A 19430-nucleotide genomic window follows, 5' to 3' on the forward strand; every position below is an offset into this window, starting at 1 on the left:
AATGCTACTAAATGCAACTCAAATACTACAGAATGAGAAATGTCTTCTAATGTATATTAAACTACTTTAGAATTCATAATGACTATAATTTGTTACTAGTAATTGGAAGTTATGAAATCAAACACAATGCATTAGAAGTTGTATTGAATGTGTCAAGTGCTATTTCAAATGGAACTGTTTTACTTTTCCACTTTCCATCCTAATTCATGTTTTCTGATGAGGCATGACAGGTGCATTGAAATATGAATGAATGCCCTGCCTGCAAATGATATTCTTTTATACTCCCCTCAGAGAGGTAAGAGGTAATGTGTGCGTCAGTTGGCAGTTAAATACACTTTTCACAGTGTGAGGGGGAGAATAACAGGGCAGTCACTCAACTTCAGTGCAGAGTGGTCTTTATAGTCTCATCTCTTACTGTGCTGCCGGACTATTTTTCTAATGTGTGGGTCGTTAAAGCAGGGTCTTTTAATTGATTTTGATAAAACATGGATATTCATGGTCCCCAGAGGATCATTCAGATTCAACAAGTGAGCCAAGATAGCCTTCACACTACATCGAATACATGAAAGAGCTTTGACGTTAGGTATTTATCAGTTTCAGAATTCCTCAAAACTACTGCATCTCTGAATCTCTTTAACCAAATCACACACATTAGGCTTTCTATGTATTCTTTGTAATATTCTTTCAACTTTGCCATTTAAAGGCCTGCCTACCACTTTCAAAACCTCTGATTTAGGACATTTATTTCAATTTCACTCCAACCCATATGTAGGCCTTAGCTCACTCTTAACCAACAAAAAGGTCAACCAATGCTGGGTGTTATTTATAGTCCCTAGATGATGAGACATATTCCTTTTGGCAACTGTCTGAACTTTTATTAGGCTCTAGTATTGTTCATGATTTACCAACAGATAAGGTTGTGAAAAGTTATCTTGAATACAAACGGCCAGATTTAGATCATTTTAAATTGTGCACAAGCTAACACATCCAGCATTTCAAATCACAACGTTTTTTAAATGCCATAAAACACATATTTGCCATCTCTTACATTTAAGAAGCTTTAAATCAACTAATTGATGAATTGACTCGAGCACATCAGTTGAGTTCCCCCCGTTTTTTTAAAGGGTTGTCTCGCGTTATCAGCCTTGAACAATAGGATAGTGAGTGCAGACAGCACCCAGACCCCACACCCCACACCCCCACCTGGGCTGTACTGTAAATCCTCCCACACCTCCACAGCAGGCAGCCTCTGTCTGGAGGAGATCCCCAGCTGCTCTCTGTCCCAGGTTTCCATCACACGGATGCTCCCCACTGGCAGTTCTCTGAATATGGCCAATTGTCTGTGAAACCAGTCCATCGATAATGGATATCTACCACTCCACCGCAGACATGCAAGCAGTACTGAGGTGATGGAACAATAAACAGGGGGAAAAGATGTAGGCTTATTCATCTGTCTCTGGATCCAGCCCACTGTGCACTTTGATTCTTCAAAGATTTCAAATGTGAAGAAGGCCCTTTGTCTTCTGTCCGGCAGTGGCTCAGTCAGTAGGGGCTTGGACTGGGAGCCGTAGGGTCGCTGGTTCAAGTCCCCGACCAGACCTAAATATGGAGTGTGGACTTCTACTTGGAGAGGTCCCAGTTCACCTCCTGCCCTGCCGTGGTGCCCTTGAGCAAGGCACCGGACACCCCCCTTCCCCCCCCACTCCCATTGCTCCCCGGGCGCTGTACAATAGCTGCCCACTGCTCCTAGTACTAGACTCCTTGTACTAGGATGGGTTAAAAGCAGAGGCCAAATGTCACTGTGTGTGCTGTGTGCTCTGCATGTGTGACCATTAAAGAGGGCTTCATCCCTCCCTATTCTATTCTATTCTACCTGCAGATATTTATTTGAAACCTAGTTTTCCCACAAACTCTTTGAAGTGCTCCCTTTCTGTTAAAGTGTTACCTCTACATTTGTTGTATGTGCAAACCAACTTGGTTGATATTGAATCTGATTGAGAAGGCAAATGTTGCCATATTCAATCCCAAACGGATACAGAGTATATTTGACAATCAATCAACCCTTATGCCTATTTTATGTTGCTTATGTTGGCTATTTACAAAAAAGATTCTCAAGCAAACATCTTATGTGGTGATGACGATGTATTACACCAAACAAAGATTTGAAGACATTTATGTGTTTGTATGCACCACATATACCAAAGCAAATTCCTTCTATTTGTAAACCGATTCTGATTCAGATTTCTTCAAAGAACCCTTGGAAGTATCTCAGGAACACCTGGAGCGTAGCGTGATGAATGTTTTTCTTTAATTTTATACCAACGACGCACTTCTCTTCATTTCCATCTCCTTTAGATCTGAGTGGCTGTCAGTGAGTGTGGAGGAAACATCTAAAGACACACGGCAGCAGGCGTTGTTCATTCAAAGGTAAGTCTCTGTTTTGTTTGTACCAATATAAACATGAAGCTAATATCTACAGTGGAAGTTCTCCCAATCAGTTTCAAACCAATTTAAGGATCTTTGCTCCTTCTGCAACTTTCTCAACTCATCACTCCATTCCTTTTATTGAAATAGGATTCTACTATGCAATTCTTTACATTAATAACTTCTTTATTGTTTTAAAGTTTTCTCACATTTCCTAATGTAACACACAGAGTTCCCGTTAAAATATTCTTTCGCCGGTCAAGATGTCCGTTAAAGTTGAAATCTTCCGGACAAAATTAGAAAAGTGCCGGTCAAAGGTCTTCTTTGTTATTTATTGAGCTTTAAAACAAATGTATATGATTCGATATTAAACAAACTAATTATAGTACAGTGTTTCCCCTAGGTTTACTGCTTTGGGCGCTGCCTGAGCGGGGGGGGGGGATTGTGACATTGGGATATATATTTTTTAAATCCTCTGGAGCAGAGAGAGGAGATTATTGTTATTGATTAATGCATCAGTGTTTCTTAGGGTCAAACACACTAAACTCACAACTTAAAATGAAAGTGTTTAGTTTATTTAATAAAAGAGCACATTCACAGTAGATATAGATTAGTTGCAATTTGGTGCTATATATATTAAAAAAAAGAAATTAATAAAAAAAAAGAAAATTAGATTTTGTTTTTTTTAAACACCTTGAATTTCAGGGGGGGCACGGGGCTCCGTTGGCGGGGCGCAGCGCCCCTCTAAGACAATGGTAGGGGAAACACTAGATTAACTACATTATTCAAAAGTGTACAGTAACTTACAATAACACGGGAATAACGGAGCGCTCTCCCCCTCTCCTGACAGCCCGCCAGTATCATGCAGCTTGCGGTTCCAGTAATGAGTGACCCGACAGTAAAACTAAACATATCTATAACTAGTTTAGGTAGTTTAAGAGGTAATTAAAATAGCTACGTGTGATTTTCTAACCTGAAGTGTGTGTTTTGCTCAGCTCACCGCTGCAGGTGATCATGCAGAGCTGCGTTTCGACTCGTTAGCAGCAGCTGATCTCAGATTAGACTTTACTCGCGTTTATGTCCATATCGATCAGATCTAGCTAGTTCTAATTAATGATATGACTACCTGTTTATTAAAAGACACCTAAACAATAAGCGTCGCTATATATGCAACCGGGTGAGGCCACAAAGTATAGCGCAGCATTATGCATTTGTTTACATGCCCACCGGAACCCCGAGGCATTACCAACAGATCAACGCACAATCAACCCATACAGGACATCTCTTTCTCCACATTAAGTGTTAGACATTAGAATTGACTATTCTTGTCTGTCACATACTCTTTTGTCTGTCACATACTATTCTTGTCTGTCACATAAGTGGCGCAACTGATGCGGTATTGCGCTAAGGGGAAATTATTTTGACCGGACATTTTGACCGGAGAGATTTAGATTTGCCGGTCTTCAGCATATTTTACCGGTCATAGTCCGGTAATTACCGGCTAACGGGAACTCTGGTAACACACTAGTTTCCCCATGTCGACGATTTCAGATTCTCTTAAAACTATTCAACTGTGGTCTTGCACTGACGTGGTTGTTTTTATGGTGTTCATGTTTTATATTTCATTGAGAACTTTAATGGTCCATAAAATGTATTATACCCAGTGGAGAAACTTGTAAGGTGCATTTGAAAATGCAGTAAAGTAAAATGACAGCTTTGTGGTGGCATTAGAATATTATATTTTATATTCTAAGGATATATTCCTCAGAACGTAGGCATACCTATTTTAAACGATGTGCCGTATGCTTTTCTTCACAATCCATTTGGATAAAAATGCAACAGCACGTGTGGGAAAAGTTATTTTCTCTGCGTGGAGTTACTGAAGCTTCTTAATTGCTTATTTAGCTACTTTGATTAAAGCTTACTTGACTGGAACATCCTCAGCCCAAACGCAGAGTTTACAGTAAACCCAGAAAGAGGCTGACACTGTGAATATATGAATACAAATAAGCAAGTCTACTTTAACCCTAAAGGACAATGCTGCTGCTGCTTCTCTGTGGACTAATGCTCTGTCAAAGAGTGTTTCTACCTGTCCAATGCATTTCGGTTGAATAATATGTTATTGATTTTCACCTCATCTCAGAGGGAAATACAATCGCTGTACAATACATCCACCTGTCATAGTACAAGCCGTGTTATCAGGATAAAAAAAAAAGATGAATTATTTGGCGTCTGGGACTCTGATGGCTACTGTTTCTCATGCTGAATACTAAGCACAGAGGAAGACTTGGGGCTTTGTTGTCTCCAAACGGCACAGGCCCACATTAATATTGATATGGAAATGTGTTAAAGTCACGTGTACGTTGTGTACTTGGAACCAACTGTCCTCTTCGTCTCCTGCTGTAATGGCCAATTGGTTGTTTTAATGAGAGATTTGTGAGTAGCACGAAGGAAATCACAAACTTTCTCAGCATTTCATTATTTCGCCTACTGTCACAAAGTCCTACAACACAGAATTATAGAAATTACCTATATGTAGAAATACAGACCACTATAGAATAAGAAAGATTGCATTTGTCACCCTAAATGACTTAAATGCCATTTACCATGCGTGTGCTATCAAATGTAATATATTGTAGTAATAATGATCAATAACAGAGCTGTAAATTACTGTTCTCAGGTGTAAATCTTTGGGTGTTGACATTTAAGTATGTAAACACGAGGGCACAGTTTCTGCTCGCATTTTCCAGTGTAGCAAAGCAGAGACTGTATTCATGTTGACTCAGGCATATGGGGTTTGATATCACATGGTTTTTTCATTTGTACTTTGTCCAGGTATCAAACCTTAGATGTCAAACTCCATCCTCTCCCTCCACACTTCAATGTTAAAGTCTGTATGTAGCGCTAGTGCCGGTTCAGGCAGGCTTCAGTGGCCATTTACTGAGGCATTGTGAGTGATTCTGGCCTTGTTAAATCCTGTTTTATTTTTGCGAGCGTGGAGCTCAGCCTCCTCCAGGCCTGTGAAGGTGGAGGACGGAGCCGACTGGGGACCCAGAGAGCGGTCCAATTTTTCATCCTTATTGCCTGTGACATATCCAAAGTGGGAAAGTGCTATCCACGGAGAGACCGAGGAAGGGGGAAAAGTGAGACGCTCGCAGGTCAGATGGACTGGGAGAAGTGTATTTTCTTCCTCCTTCTGTAGTCCCGGGCAGGGCCCCAATTTTCTTTGCTTAAACAATGCAATTCACCAGGGCAGGCGAGGTTAAACTAAGAGTCCCAGGGTTCCTCACTCTGCCTGCAGGCTTGTTAGTTTAGCCAGAGAATAAACGTGGGTTTGATGCTTACAAACAGAGAATAAAGAGTCTGTTAGTGTCTGTCTTACTCCATGACACTGACTAAAGAAAGATGTTACACACCCTCTAACCCCGTCTTTTACAATGGCTTTCTACAGGCTTCAGCTTCCATCAAATAGCATTGTTTTCCTGGGGATGTCCATTGACTTGTGATACTTGTAAAACTATCTGTGGTATTAATCACATACTGTAAGGTGTGCAATTGAAACATCTCAAGTATAATCCAATACCAAATGCCGTATTGTATTTTAAAAATAATCATAATCATCATAATAAAAATCTGAATCACCTTATTCTTTACAACACTCAAATATACAATAATACATATATTTTGAACTTATTTTCAATGGATTATTTTGTTTACAAATGCACATGTATATACTATTGCCTTTTTTTAAGTAAAGTTGTAATTATAGCTTGATTTTAGTTTTTGGTGTGGTTACTTCTTCGGTAATTCTATGCTGTAATTCCAATCCTGTGTGTCTGGTAAATCATGATTTTGATCAGGTCCTTGAATAATACCAGTCTTAAAAAAAAATGTTGTGTCCTCATGAAAGAAGGAATCAAGTGTTTTGAAAGAAAGTTTTATCTTGAGATCTGTTTTTTTAGGAGTAGGCAGTGTAGTGATGGGAGGGCCATGAAGGGCACTCTCAAGGTGACTCTCTTTAGGGGGGGGGGTGACATCAGACAGCGTTTGTGACTGGGAAATGTTCCCCTACATAGATTCCCCCCACCCCACCCTTCTTTGCTTTCATTCTCACGGTTAAGATTAAGATCTCTTGTTGTAATTATTGTTCTGTGAGGCGGCCTAATTCTGCCGAGTCGATAGCATCGCAGCCGTCAGGTGCCATAGCAGATATCTGGCAGCAGCTCCTCATGTCCTCTACATGTTCCAGTGGGCTGCAGTGGAAGGTAATGGCAATGTTATGTGATACACGTCTGCTGATCGACTGGCTTCTGGAGAGCTGCCAATCCACCCGCTTCCCTCCAGTTATCGCAGAAAAGATGATGAAAACAACAGAAGAAAGACAAGAAAAATAAAAGGACAACCCCGGCGTGGCTGACATTTTAAACACCTAGTGTACAATAAAGGCATCAATCATTCCCCACAAGAAACATATGGCTGTCCGCCTTTCCCCCCCAAACACAGGTGGTAGACAGACAGAGTCAATTCTGCCTAATGAGCAAGTGGGCTGCCATGTTCTGTATTCTATGTTTGGCACAGAAATATACACGTCTAACTAGACTTACTTCATTAGCACGCAGACATAGGACAGAAAATGACTTGTCAGTACTCATTTTTAAAAGAAAGGAGATTTAATACAATATGATAAGGTAATACTATGTTGTCAGATCAACTCTGATATTTCTTTTGAATCACAGCAGTTCCATTTGCAACTAAGGACAAATAAGACAAGAAACAAGACATTTAACATAACATTCAAAACATTTTCGAGACACTTTAATGACATTTGATCTAGGAATGAATTTCATTTTAGGATTACCGGTGCACAACATGAGATTAAGTCTAACTTTATTTAATTGTGTAACTTTGTATCTCCAATTTCTCCAATCTCCAGTTTACAATTCATATTTTGGGCTCAAAGACAATGATAATATATTTGTATGGTACAGTTGATTAATAGAGTCTCTCGTGGGGTTGACCAATTTTTGAGCAGATTTTCATTTGGTGGAGCAGTTTTGACATTTATACTATTACAATACTGAAGAACACTCAAAATGACCTATCAAAGAAGTGATAGGTAAAAACAAGCCAATATCTTTTCAAATGTGAGGATTGGCTACTTGTATTTGTCTTATACCCCACAGTCATCACTACCAATAGCAAACCATTTATTTCCAAGAGGAACTACCAGAAGGTTTAAACCTGGGTAACTTGAGACTCTATGATGTGTTGCCTTCACTTGGCAGTAGAGTAGTATCACTCATTTAGTTGACTGCAAAGAGGTTCCTCAAAACAACTGAGTTCAGATAAGAGAGGGCTTTTTAAAACATGTGAATGAATCAAAGGAAATTAAAAGAGGGAGAATTAAGAGAGTGAAGTAAATTAATTACCTCTAAGTGTGTCGAAAGGACAGTACATGAATCACATTACTGGTTAATAATCAGGCTAGTATCACTTGCTAATAATGTAGGTCTGTGTCAGCGGGGGGGTGCTGTTTGTTGAGTGTGTAGGTGAGTACGATTTCACATGTCAGTGTGCATTTGTGTTTGCACGGCTGCTTGTGCAGGATGTAGGAAGGTTTGGATGTTATCTTCCTTCTGCAGCTCATGAATGTACTCAACTGCTGCATCTTAATGGTGGGTGACTGTCACACAGCACAAGGTTGAGCAATAAATTAATTTAAAGTAACAAACTCTAAGCTTTGCAGGATGCATTTAGTACCTCCTGTATTAACCAGGGATGGTTACCTCACTGAAATACATTAATAGCTAGAGTTGTGATTAATTTGCTTCCATTTCTCTACAATTAAAGGTAATTAATTGACTTCACGCTCCCTATTCTCCCTCCTTATTAGCTTTATGGTTATTTTAATGGATGATTTGCATTATCATGCTGGTCATTGCTTTTCGTGATATCGTTATTTAGATGTGCAGTGGATGTGAGATTACATTTCTGCGTGTGAGTTGCTGTTGGCGTGTTTACTGTGTATGTCAGTTTGGAGGAGCGAGTGATATCCAATGGTGGATCGTGACTTCCCTCTCCGTGTGGGAGTGCTGCTACTCCCACATCTCTCTCTCTCTCTGTGTCTCACTTTCCTCTCTCCAAATCCACTGGTCTTTAACCTCAGCTCATTTCTCACTTAACCACAAACCTACTCCGAGGCACAACTTCCATCCATAAAAGAAATTGTAAGTTAGCCGTGTGATTGATGCCTGATGGAAGTTCCACTTCCATCAGGCATGAAAAGCTCATGTCATGCATTGAACCATAAAGCACGCTGCTTGATCACTGCAGTGCTGACATTATACTGCTGTGATGGGGTTAACAACATACTGTACCTTAAGCACTCACACTGGCATGGCGTTTTCCATAATGTGCGATAAGAATTGCACGAGGTATGTTTTATGATAATGGTGGGTGACTTAACTGAGAAATACATACGTTGCATTATGCATGTGATACCTTCTCAGGATTTCAATTTATATGCTAAAACTGTGAGGATAGCCGCACAAAAGGTGAGGCTTTCTGATGACAAACACTTTCTGCAAATTCTGATATTTCTCTCTCCGACCTCTGAGCTCTGTGTGTCTGGCCAGTAACGGGGTTGCTAAGGTAATTTAATTACCAGACCCTCTACGAGCAAGGGTAATTACTGCTCACTAAATCCCCACTAATCTCCCCCCGAGTCCCCTACACACACTCGGCCCGGGGCTCTAACAGGCAGTGCTGACTTCCTGATCCCGTCCCACGAAGGGACCCTCCAAAAAACACAAACGCTCTTCCTGTCAGCACAAAGATGCTCCGTAGTGTCTGGATCTGTGTTAAGATGTGTACTCTGCATACTGTACTGCGTGTGTCTCCTTCACTACAGAGGGCTCCAGTCACCAGTCCCAATGAATTCCTCTCGCGTTGCTCTCTCCACCTCATGTGTGTGACTCAAGGGGACTCTCAGGTCAAAAAGGCCACTCATCTCTCCATAAGAATGTCGTAATTATCACGGCTGCGACGAATGAGACGTGACCTCTGTGAGTGAGAAGAGGAGATAAAGGATGATGAGAACAGTAAACAACTGGAGTTATCAGCATAGCCTCTGCTGGGTTTATGTTAAGTTGAAAGTAATTAACAATAATGAGCCTGGTTGTGCATGTGTGTCGCATGCTTTGTAAAGATACACACTGTACATTGTGTGTACATTTAATACCTTCCAGCGACCACGTATTCATTTCACTACAGTGTGGATATTCATTTGGGGACAATAAACATCTATATTTTCTAATTATTTATCAATAGGTGGCAGGTTATTACAAAAACAATTGTTGAGTTTCTTTTTAAATGAGTCTCCAGAGATCTTCACATCCTGTTTCATGCAAGACACAGCCAAATGATTGAGTTGAAATGTATTTTCCACTAACAAGATCCAATGATGGACCAGCAAAAATATTCCATGACATCAAATGCACACCACGATAATTTATTTTTCCTCTGCCCCCTTTGTACCCTCAGATGCCAGCCCAACATCTGTGTGACATCAGTGGGGTTGGCTAGTGTTAGTGACCCCAGCAGGTGTTGTGTACTGGATGTCTGTGTGTGCATGTACAGTACGTGCAGCATGCATGTCAGTGAGAGGAACCGGGTGGTAGTGAAAGGAGCACCTGTGTGTATTGAAAAGAGTTCTCTGAATAGCTCCATATTTGAACAGCCACTTAACCACAGATAAAGCTGTAAGTGATTCATGGCAGCATCCTGCCTGCAGGAGAGGGAGAGAGCAAGAGATTAAACGAGAGCATCGGCTGTAAATAGGGCCACTCTCCTACATTTGGTAGTGCATTTCTCTGTCGGGGAAAGAAATGAGCTCTGGATGATACAGTATGCTTGGTGGCCCAAATCTATACATGAAATTAAAGGGGGAAAAAAAGTCATGCTTTGTACAACCCGATACCACAAAAGCTAGTAACATATATGCAAAGACTGATACGAAGTTAGACAAGGGATAGTCATTCTGTAAATCACAGCCAAGTGTGCAGAGTGACTGGGGAAAGTGTGTTCAGTATTTTCATGGTACATATTGGTTTCACATGTGCACACACACACACACACACTCACACACAGATCAAATGACATTAAGGCATTTGATACATGAGCATTTGAGTTACACTTTGTCAAATACTTGAAACAGACTTTTTTTTATAAGTAGCGGTGGGTCCCCTTTCGCCTCAGTTTAAAATCTACACCTCGATAACCTTTGCTAGCCCTTAACTTACAGAGTTCGAATAAACTCATTGGTCGTCATGGAGCAACATTTTCTTAAATATTCCCTTTTTATTTTCTCTTTATCTACTTTTAAGGAGAAAAAAAAACAAGATAAGTCCATACCAGATGCACCAAACATTCGTAACTGTCCACCCATGGACCTTGTTTTTCAGGCATGATGGGTAATTTTTTCAGGAAATATCGCTTGTTCCTTTGCATACATATACTGTGTTGAACACATATAAAGATACACTCACAACTCTTTGGTATTGAGAAATGAAAATGACAAAGGACATCATTGATTCGCATTGTTGTCCACATGTTATACCATTTAGATTGAATAATATGTGTTTATTTAATGCAAAGTCAAGAGTTTGAGTTGTTGCAGAGAACAGTTACAATTGCTACTTCCTGTTATATAGCCCCTCTCTTAGTGGTTGAATAAGTACAGTTATTTGCAGTGTGCAAAGGTGACCATTCAAATGCTCCTGACATTTGGGAAATTGTCCTTTTTGTTCCCTCCCTTTACTTCACCGCTTTATTCCTCTAAATGCCAGCTCACCCTATTCATTCCTCTTTTCCGCCCGTTGATCCCTCTTCCCCTATTTCCTTTATGTTCCATCCGGCTTCCCCACTGACAGGCTCCACATATGAAAGATTTGCTTTTGTTACATTCTCTGTTCATATGCCATGTCCATTTCTATTGAAAGGGCATGACAGTTTTTTCACACGGCTTAAAAAGTGTTGACTTCTCCTGGATGGAAAAAGTTTTTTTCAAAACATTAAGTGCTCATGCAGCATTATAAAACATATTTCTCGTCATTGTGACAGTGTAATAGTTTATTTATTTTATCAATGGTTAATAAAGTCAATCATAATTGTCATGTGTCAATCAAACAGCACCGCCATTTTCTGACACCGTTTTGTATTGATGAAATTTGAGTTTTCTTTCTAAATAATTCAGGCACAAATTCTAGCAAAACAAAACTGCTCTTTTTATTAAACTAACCAGCAAATCCCAAGATACGAGATATACAAAAAGACTGAGAATTAAATGGATTCTAGTACAGTGTGCGCCATCACTCTCAAGGTTTCTGTTTTATTACCGAATGATTCCCTCTAGCAGCAAAGGGACATTTTACAATCATATTCTCTTGGTTATTGATGCTGTTTTAACATACACAGATAAGTGCTGGACCTTTACAGCTCAGTGACGTCCGCTGAGGGCTATCATCTGCAACCCGAGAAACAGTTCAGTCATTAGCGATTTACAGCCGCCTTCATTTCTTCTGTTTAGAAAGCCATTACTCTGAAAAACAACAACTCAGTATTCATACTTCCTAAGCTGTTTACTCTTTCTCGGATAAATTGTTTGGCCAATGCTATAATGCATCTTCCTGCCAGTTTACGTTTGCAAGGGAGATAAGCTTCAATGTTCAGCCCCAAAGCTGTGATAGTGGATAGCCTCTGCAGGGTAGTGTGTATTTGGCAAACTTTGTTTAAATAGAAAACAAGTATTCTCCAAAGCAAACTGGCCTGCTCTTCACAGCAAGGTCACCCTTATTTCTCTCCTCATTAGGGTCGAACAGTAAGACTCCTTGGCCACAAATCCGCACTGGTCACATCACCTAACCCAGCAATTGATCCCCCTGTGGTCACACAACACACAGACAAACACACAGCACACACAGCACACACAGGACACACACCGCCAGTGAAGAAAGCCTTTTGTACAGAGGAGGTGACTGAGCAGAGAGCAGGCAGGGTGTTAGTTGCTAATCATTAACACAGACTGCCTGTTTGCTTTGCCTCTGCCCAGCTCAATGTCTGTTAGCTTTTATGTGTGTGTGTGTGTGTGTGTGTGTGTGTGTGTTGTCAACAGGGCCTCACTGCCCTTTATTTACCCGCTAGCTCTCTCTGTAGACACACATGTGTACATACCGTACACACATGTAACATCTGTCCACGCCCACGGCTGAGTTACACTTTGCTGCAGACTTCCTGTTCTCTCGCAGCTCACCAATTAGCCTAGAAGACAGATGTATCGTAGAGGAGAAAATGGCTACTGTTCACTTGCCTCATAATGAATCCGTAGACAAAACAAGCAGACACAAAGAACTTGATTGGACATGCTCTGATCAATTGGAGTTGATTAAAATACTTCTGCATGTCATGCCAATAAAGCACCATTAAATAACCTAACCTCCATCAAGTTAAGTGTCCATTCAACTCGACCGTTTTTTTTCGCTGCCTCTCCACCTTTGCCTCTGCATCTGCTGCCCCCTCTCTGGGACATCTAAGGGGCCACATCTGGACAGGCAGAGAGTCTGAGGGGACGCCATGCAGCTCCTCCAGGCAGCGCATTAGCATACACTTACTCTGGGAATGCCCTTGACTATCTGTCTGAAGAAAGGGACGTGAGCAGCATCAAATACACCAGCGGGACTCGAGGAGAGACAGGAATAGATGGAGTGAGACAGAAGGATGGGGAGAAGATTGAAATGACACTTATTCATCAATCACACCATCTGATGTTATAAGGCTTTCACAATGGACTTATCTAAGAGGGAATCATGTCTGAAATGTTCCACTAAACACAAGTAAGTTTGTGAATGCACATCTTATAACAACTTCAATTGATATTTATTTTCATGGAGCGGGAGTTGAAGGAAAATGTCAGAGAATAGTGAGCTGACAGATAGGGGAGGTGTGCATTTTGTCTGATAGAAGAAGGGCAAGCAAGGATGAGATAGAGGAAGAGAGAAATTGGGGGAGGGGGCTGGAGTAGGAGGGCGGGAAGAGAGAAGGCGAGTGTCACAGAGAGAGAGAGAGAGGCAGGGAACAGCGAGCAGCTCGTTGTCGGAGCTGTTGACTGGGTGCTCGAGTGTGAGTGCTTCTTGAGCCGTTGTGTGTGAGAAAATAAAAGGAGGACACTGCTTTTTTTTTTTAAAGCCTTTTTGTTTCTTCTTTAAGTGTCTCATCGAGCTCCCTCAGTGAAAGCAGAACTTGTGTGAACCCCTTCCGGGGATTGTTAAGAAGGACAGCGTGCTGCCAGGTAAGAGACAAACAAACAGCAAAAGAGGATAGCACTGTGGTGGTGATGATAACATGGTTACACAGTCACATGAGAGCTCTTGTTAGTGTTGCTGCTTTGAAATGTCATGTGTGGTTGAAATGCTTTTGTGTGTGTGCACATGTGTGTGAGCATACACAGCTCGTAGGAAGCTGTACTGTAATTGTGACAGGAAGAGTCATTATGGAGCAGGAGGAGGAAGAAGAGGAGGAGGAGGTGTAGTGTGTTTTTGACTGCAGCTCATCCAGCATGGCAGATGTCAGAGCATATCAGATTTACAATGACAGGGATTAGTGGAGAGGAAGAAAATCACATTTCAGAGATCAGATCAAATTTGGAGAGAGAGTGAAAAGACACACATTTGCAACAGTTCCTTTCCTTCATAAAGTGATGGTTAAACATCTTAATAGAGATGACTAAGATCATGTTTTGTACAGTAGTGGAAAACTGGTAGCAATTTTGGTTTGTGGGAAATCCAATTTGTGTGTGTCCACCTTTGTGAACGGGTCCTGGCTGGTTGTGGCTCCACAGCTGAAGGGATCCGTGGCATTAGCTCCAGATTATCAGCTTCTCCTCGGGCTCAGCATGGCAACAGTAAAGTGTGTGAAAAGAGAAAAACAACATTCTGTATTCAGCAGTTTTATAGAGCAATAGCAAGGCTTCCTATCCATGGACTTGCTTTCTTTGTCATTTAATAAGAAGTTAGACTGTAATCGAATCACTACGCTGTTTGTCATTTCCTCTTTGTCATTTTTTTATCTCTCCCTCTCTCTGGAGTGTAATTATCCCAGATTCAGCCGAAATGAACTAGTCCATCTCTTTCTCTCCATTCATGCACGCTGACGTACAGTAGTGAAGACAGTCTACAGGTCCAGAGGCTGAACAAAAGCTTCTCTGTCCCTAATAACATTTGCCCTTTTCTTTTTTCTTCTTCTCTCATTTGGGAACATGAAAGAGGTGGTGGATTGTAGGGCTTCAAATAGCCCCTGTCTATTTGATTCCATTGTCTCGAGCTGGAACAAGCTATGAAAGCCAACAGGCGGCTCAATCTTTTCAAACGCAAAACTAATTCAGTTGGATTTCAGTCCCATTTTGACTTCATTTTTCCACCACCTTCCCAGTCCTTTATTCTCCTAAAAGGTTCATTGAATCCTATTCACATCCACTGCACAATGTTCCACAAGGCTCCATTGAAAATGTATTTCTACATCCCATAGTGGACCTGAACAATATACACCTTTCATATTGTTACCATTAGATTGAGAGTGTAAAATAAGTCATTTACGTAAGCATAATCCATTCATTTGTCTTTAAGGACAAATCCTTTTATTGTAACACAGTTTGTGTGTGTGTGTGTGTGTGTGTGTGTGTGTGTGTGTGTGTGTGTGTGTGTGTGTGTGTGTGTGTGTGTGTGTGTGTGTGTGTGTGTGTGTGTGTGTGTGTGTGTGTGTGTGTGTGTGTGTGTGTGTGTGTGTGTGTGTGTGTGTGTGTGTGTGTGTGTGTGTGTGTGTGTGTGTGTGTGTGTGTGTGTGTGTGTGTGTGTGTGTGTGTGTGTCCAGCTTTGAGATTTCCCATTGCGTCAATAGTTAATCAGTGTCTCCATTCACACGGCCCATTGACACAATGTTTTGTTCATCTAACGGATGGAAAGCCTTGAGTGACACATGCTCTACGGTACTGTACCATCACGAAGTTAAAACGCTGCCTGAGTTGGATTTAAATCTAGGAAATACGTTGACCTTCACACAACCTTGCAGTGTTACAGTGGCTGTTTGGTTAGGTATTAGGGGGTGGTGACATTTGAGAGTAATGACAACTCTCATATGTCTTATAGAAGAGAAAGGGAAGGATTGAAGTGTATTGGAAGAGCGGAAAATTATACTTTTGACTTTATATCTGTTATATCTTTTGTCATTTATTTTCTAAATGTACTTGCTTTTCTTTCATGTAAGTGACCGGATCACTCCATCCACACACGTTACAGTTTTCCTGCCCAGAGCGGCAGGAAGCTCCTTCCGGTCCGTTAGATGCAGTCTGCGTTCTCCGTGACTCATTGTCTCATTCACTCTGATTGGCTGTCTTTCTCACTCGGGGGGGGAAAGACAGGACGCAGAGCGCTTGGCCTCTCATGAGCAGGGTTCAGCAGTTCCTTTTCACACAACATCCCTCTAAATGCACGTTCACAATGTGTAGGTTTGAATGCCAAAACACAGGCATAAAGTCAGAGTGAAAAGGGTTGGGGGAATTCTTTTGATCTCTCTCTTTTGTGTCCGTATGCAACTGCCTGGGACATTCACACAGTTAATCAAAACACTGAGATCCTTCTCCTTAAAACAGGCCATTTTCCATCCAGCCCCAACCACAGTCGTGTCTTATATCCATCTGTATGCAGGCCTCCTTACAGCACTCCCATCCCTTTGTTGATGACGCTTTCACATGTGACAGCTTTGGAGGAAACAGGGCGTGGAGCTCCTGCCTGCTGAGACATGTTTGCCTCTGACAGACGGACCCGGCAGAGACCAGGTCCAATCTGCTCCGCCCAGTAACCCTGCCAAGAAAAAAAATCATATTTCCCCCCAGTGGGCAAAGCCCCTGTGCTCAGGCCACGCAGCGCTGATTCAGAACCATGGACAGCACTCCTGCTCAGAGGGGAGAGGTGGACACAAGCAGAGGAGGGAGCAGTTCAGCACCACCTCTTGTGGACAGCACCAATGGAGCGGTGCAGGAATGAGTCTTGGACCTTGAAATAAGTCAGCCATTTAGCACTTCCAGGTTTTTTCATCTCAAAATCAATGGTTTTTCACATGTGGTTAGTTTCTTGAAAACAAATAAAGGTCTGTGGTATGTAACGAAGGCTGAAGAGATTTTCATGTTTTGTTATATATCATGAAATATGTCAGTAAATATCCGAATGAAAACCTTGTGAATGTCTAAAGCCTCAATGTGACTCAGGTCAGTTGCTAACAAGTGGCTTGATAAGACACATCATTAAATACAAATCCAGCTCACAGAGTCAAAGCAGATACAGCACATGACGACTGATAGATCCATCCTTGTGTGTACAGATATTCATATGGCGATTAGATAATATACCAAGGGGTTTTACATTTTGGTTGCAGAAGGCATTGTTGCTGATAGGAGCAGGCAAAGCAGTGTTTGAATATGTATCAGTTTGAATCTATTTGTGTTTACGAACCAACACTGACTGTCAGTCGAGTTTGTGGCCAACAGTGTTCCACCAGGTAGCCTGGCTAGATCACTTCAACTGTTGCCAGAATATCAAAGCTTAATGACAGGATGTGTGCTTGCCTTCCACAGTGCATGCAGTTCACTGGAGCGTAACGCCTCTGTTTGCTCGCAGTCAGGGATACTCATAATGCACTTTTATATACAGTAACCATTTATATCTGCGCTTTAAATACTCTGTAGACATGTCACGAAAAACTACAAAACTATTATTAAAATGTTTATTGAAGGCAGTCAGCTGACAGGTATACGTTTTATTTATTTCTACTATAAAAAAGGACTTTCTAATGGAAACTCTGTTTTAGGAAAAACCTTTCTTGGGCTGTCCCACTCCAGATTCAGCAACTGTTCTCCATTCTAAAATGTCTCTGCTTTTCCCTGCTCAGCATCAGTGCTTTCTACCCAAGACGAACACATTCCCATAGCAACATGCTTCATTTCACACTATAAATCATTGGGAGTTGGCTTTGAAGAACCATTTTATTGATTTGAATGTATGGTTTTATTATGTACATACGTGCAAAGCATACTAAGATCATAGGCCCATGATAAGACATATTGTACACTCATCGATGCGATAACGTTTTTTTAGTTATCTGGGGCTGTTTGTCCTGCAGCTGGTTGCAAGTCACCCGGTTTCATAAATTAATTGGATGTATCTTACATCTTGTGTGTAATAACGGTTAACACAGTAAGAGAGTGTGAAATCCGACGTGTTATTTCTGTAAAGGCTGTTAGATGAAAGCGCACTGTAGACTGCTCTCTGATCAGCGGTGATGGCGCTCACAGGAAGTCTTGATTGTAGCCACGTCACTGCATTAACACACTTAGAGGAGCTGGAAAGATAAATAGCTGCTTCTGTTCATGCATGTTCCCTAGCACACACACACACACACACACACACACACACACACATGCAAAAAAAGGCTCAGCATGACATTGATTTTGTGCCTCGCTGCATGTCCCCCAAGTACAGAGGATCTCCGGCCCCCTCCCACAGAAACAATAAGAGCTGCACAAGTCTCGCCCTGAGGCTTCTGTTATCACCACCTGTCACTCCTCTCTCTCTTCTGCACCCCCATACACATGCCCCCTAATTGAGACAGCTAATAACCAAGCGGGGTCATTTGTATATGTATGCATTAGCATAATTGAATAGGCATGAGTTAAGTGTTTTCCGCTGGTGTGTTAATAACATGGTCTGAAAAAGCACATGCATGTGTTCGCCTGTTTGTTAGGCTTGCGATGTCATGACTTGGGAGGCATCCATCCGTTCAGTCCCCTCCTCTCTGCCCTGCCTCCATTTCTTCCCTTAACTGTCAGCGCCATTAATCTAAGGTGTGGTCCTTTTTTCTCACATATTAGCTGATAAGATGTCCTTGGCTGTGTGTTGGCCAGAGCTAACACACAGTACCATATGCCAGTTTGAGAACAGGCATATGTGGCCGGTTCGACAGCTTTCAGACTGCTGGACAGTGAACAACCACACAGGGAATTGTCCCCTCTGAGCTGCCCACAGAGGTTTCTTCTGCATCTGCTAGTTCCTCTTCAAGTCCTCCCTCCATCATTAAACCCTGCTCCCTGCAGAGGAGCCCTTATGGCAGGAGGTGGGGCACATGAACAGTTGATGTGAATTGTGCCTAAAGGGAAGAGAGGGATCAAGGAAGCAGGGTGGCGAGGATATAATTTCCATCTCGGTACGCCGCGGCTGTCGTCCTTGTCACTGTGATGTGTAAATCAGGGTGCTGTCTGCTGCGACCTGAGCGGAGAGAGGAGCAGCTTTTTGCCTCTTCTCCTTTAACGGCACAGAAGAGACCTCTGTGTACAGAGAGCTGACAGCGCCTTGAAAGTGCAACTTCTTTACAGCACTGAGTGCACAGGTTACTGACAGGTTAAAGGAAACTTGAAAATAGCACACATCAAACATATTTAACTGTTGCATAGCAACAACCTACAGTTGTTCAGTAGTTGAAGCATCAAGCAAAGCCTTGTTTTGTGTTAGACAGAATGTGAAATAAAGGTAATAGAAAGGTGCGGGAAAAGGATAAGAACTATGAACATCACTTTCATTGTTTTTCATGGTCATAACATATTGAACTGAATCCTGTCTTCTATTATACATTGTCCAATCTCTTCCTTTGCTTAACCTGGAAGGATGTTTTTCAAGATCCAAAGTCATTGATGAAAAAGTTTCAGCCTTTAAACCCATCAAAGTTTAAATGAATGGAGAGACATTTCTACGATATCATTTCCTGGGCCAGACGGATGATGAGCAGAAAAGATCCCTACATTTTGATAAAATCACATCAAAGTGCAAATTGAGATTATTTAAAGACAAGAACATCTTGTACGGATGAATTCATTATGTGGTCAATCCTAAAAGAAAGAGTTTGCATGG

At 41.6% G+C, this 19430-nt stretch overlaps 1 protein-coding gene across 4 annotated transcripts in view; it reads left to right on the forward strand.

Moving 5' to 3' along the window:
- The window catches only part of syt1a (synaptotagmin Ia), a 154541-nt gene that overhangs the window by 64637 nt on the left and 70474 nt on the right, over positions 1-19430 (forward strand). For 2 of the 4 annotated variants that reach the window (XM_034133397.1, XM_034133400.1), the window contains exon 1: positions 13556-13768. The gene's annotated coding sequence lies outside the window, so the exon portion shown is untranslated. Of the gene's footprint in view, positions 1-2355; positions 2428-13555; positions 13769-19430 lie in introns of those variants that run through there. The other 2 variants (XM_034133399.1, XM_034133398.1) reach the window with 2 other exon arrangements.

This window comes from Trematomus bernacchii, unplaced genomic scaffold (assembly GCF_902827165.1).
Source record: "Trematomus bernacchii unplaced genomic scaffold, fTreBer1.1, whole genome shotgun sequence".
NCBI classification, from domain to species: Eukaryota; Metazoa; Chordata; class Actinopteri; order Perciformes; family Nototheniidae; genus Trematomus; species Trematomus bernacchii.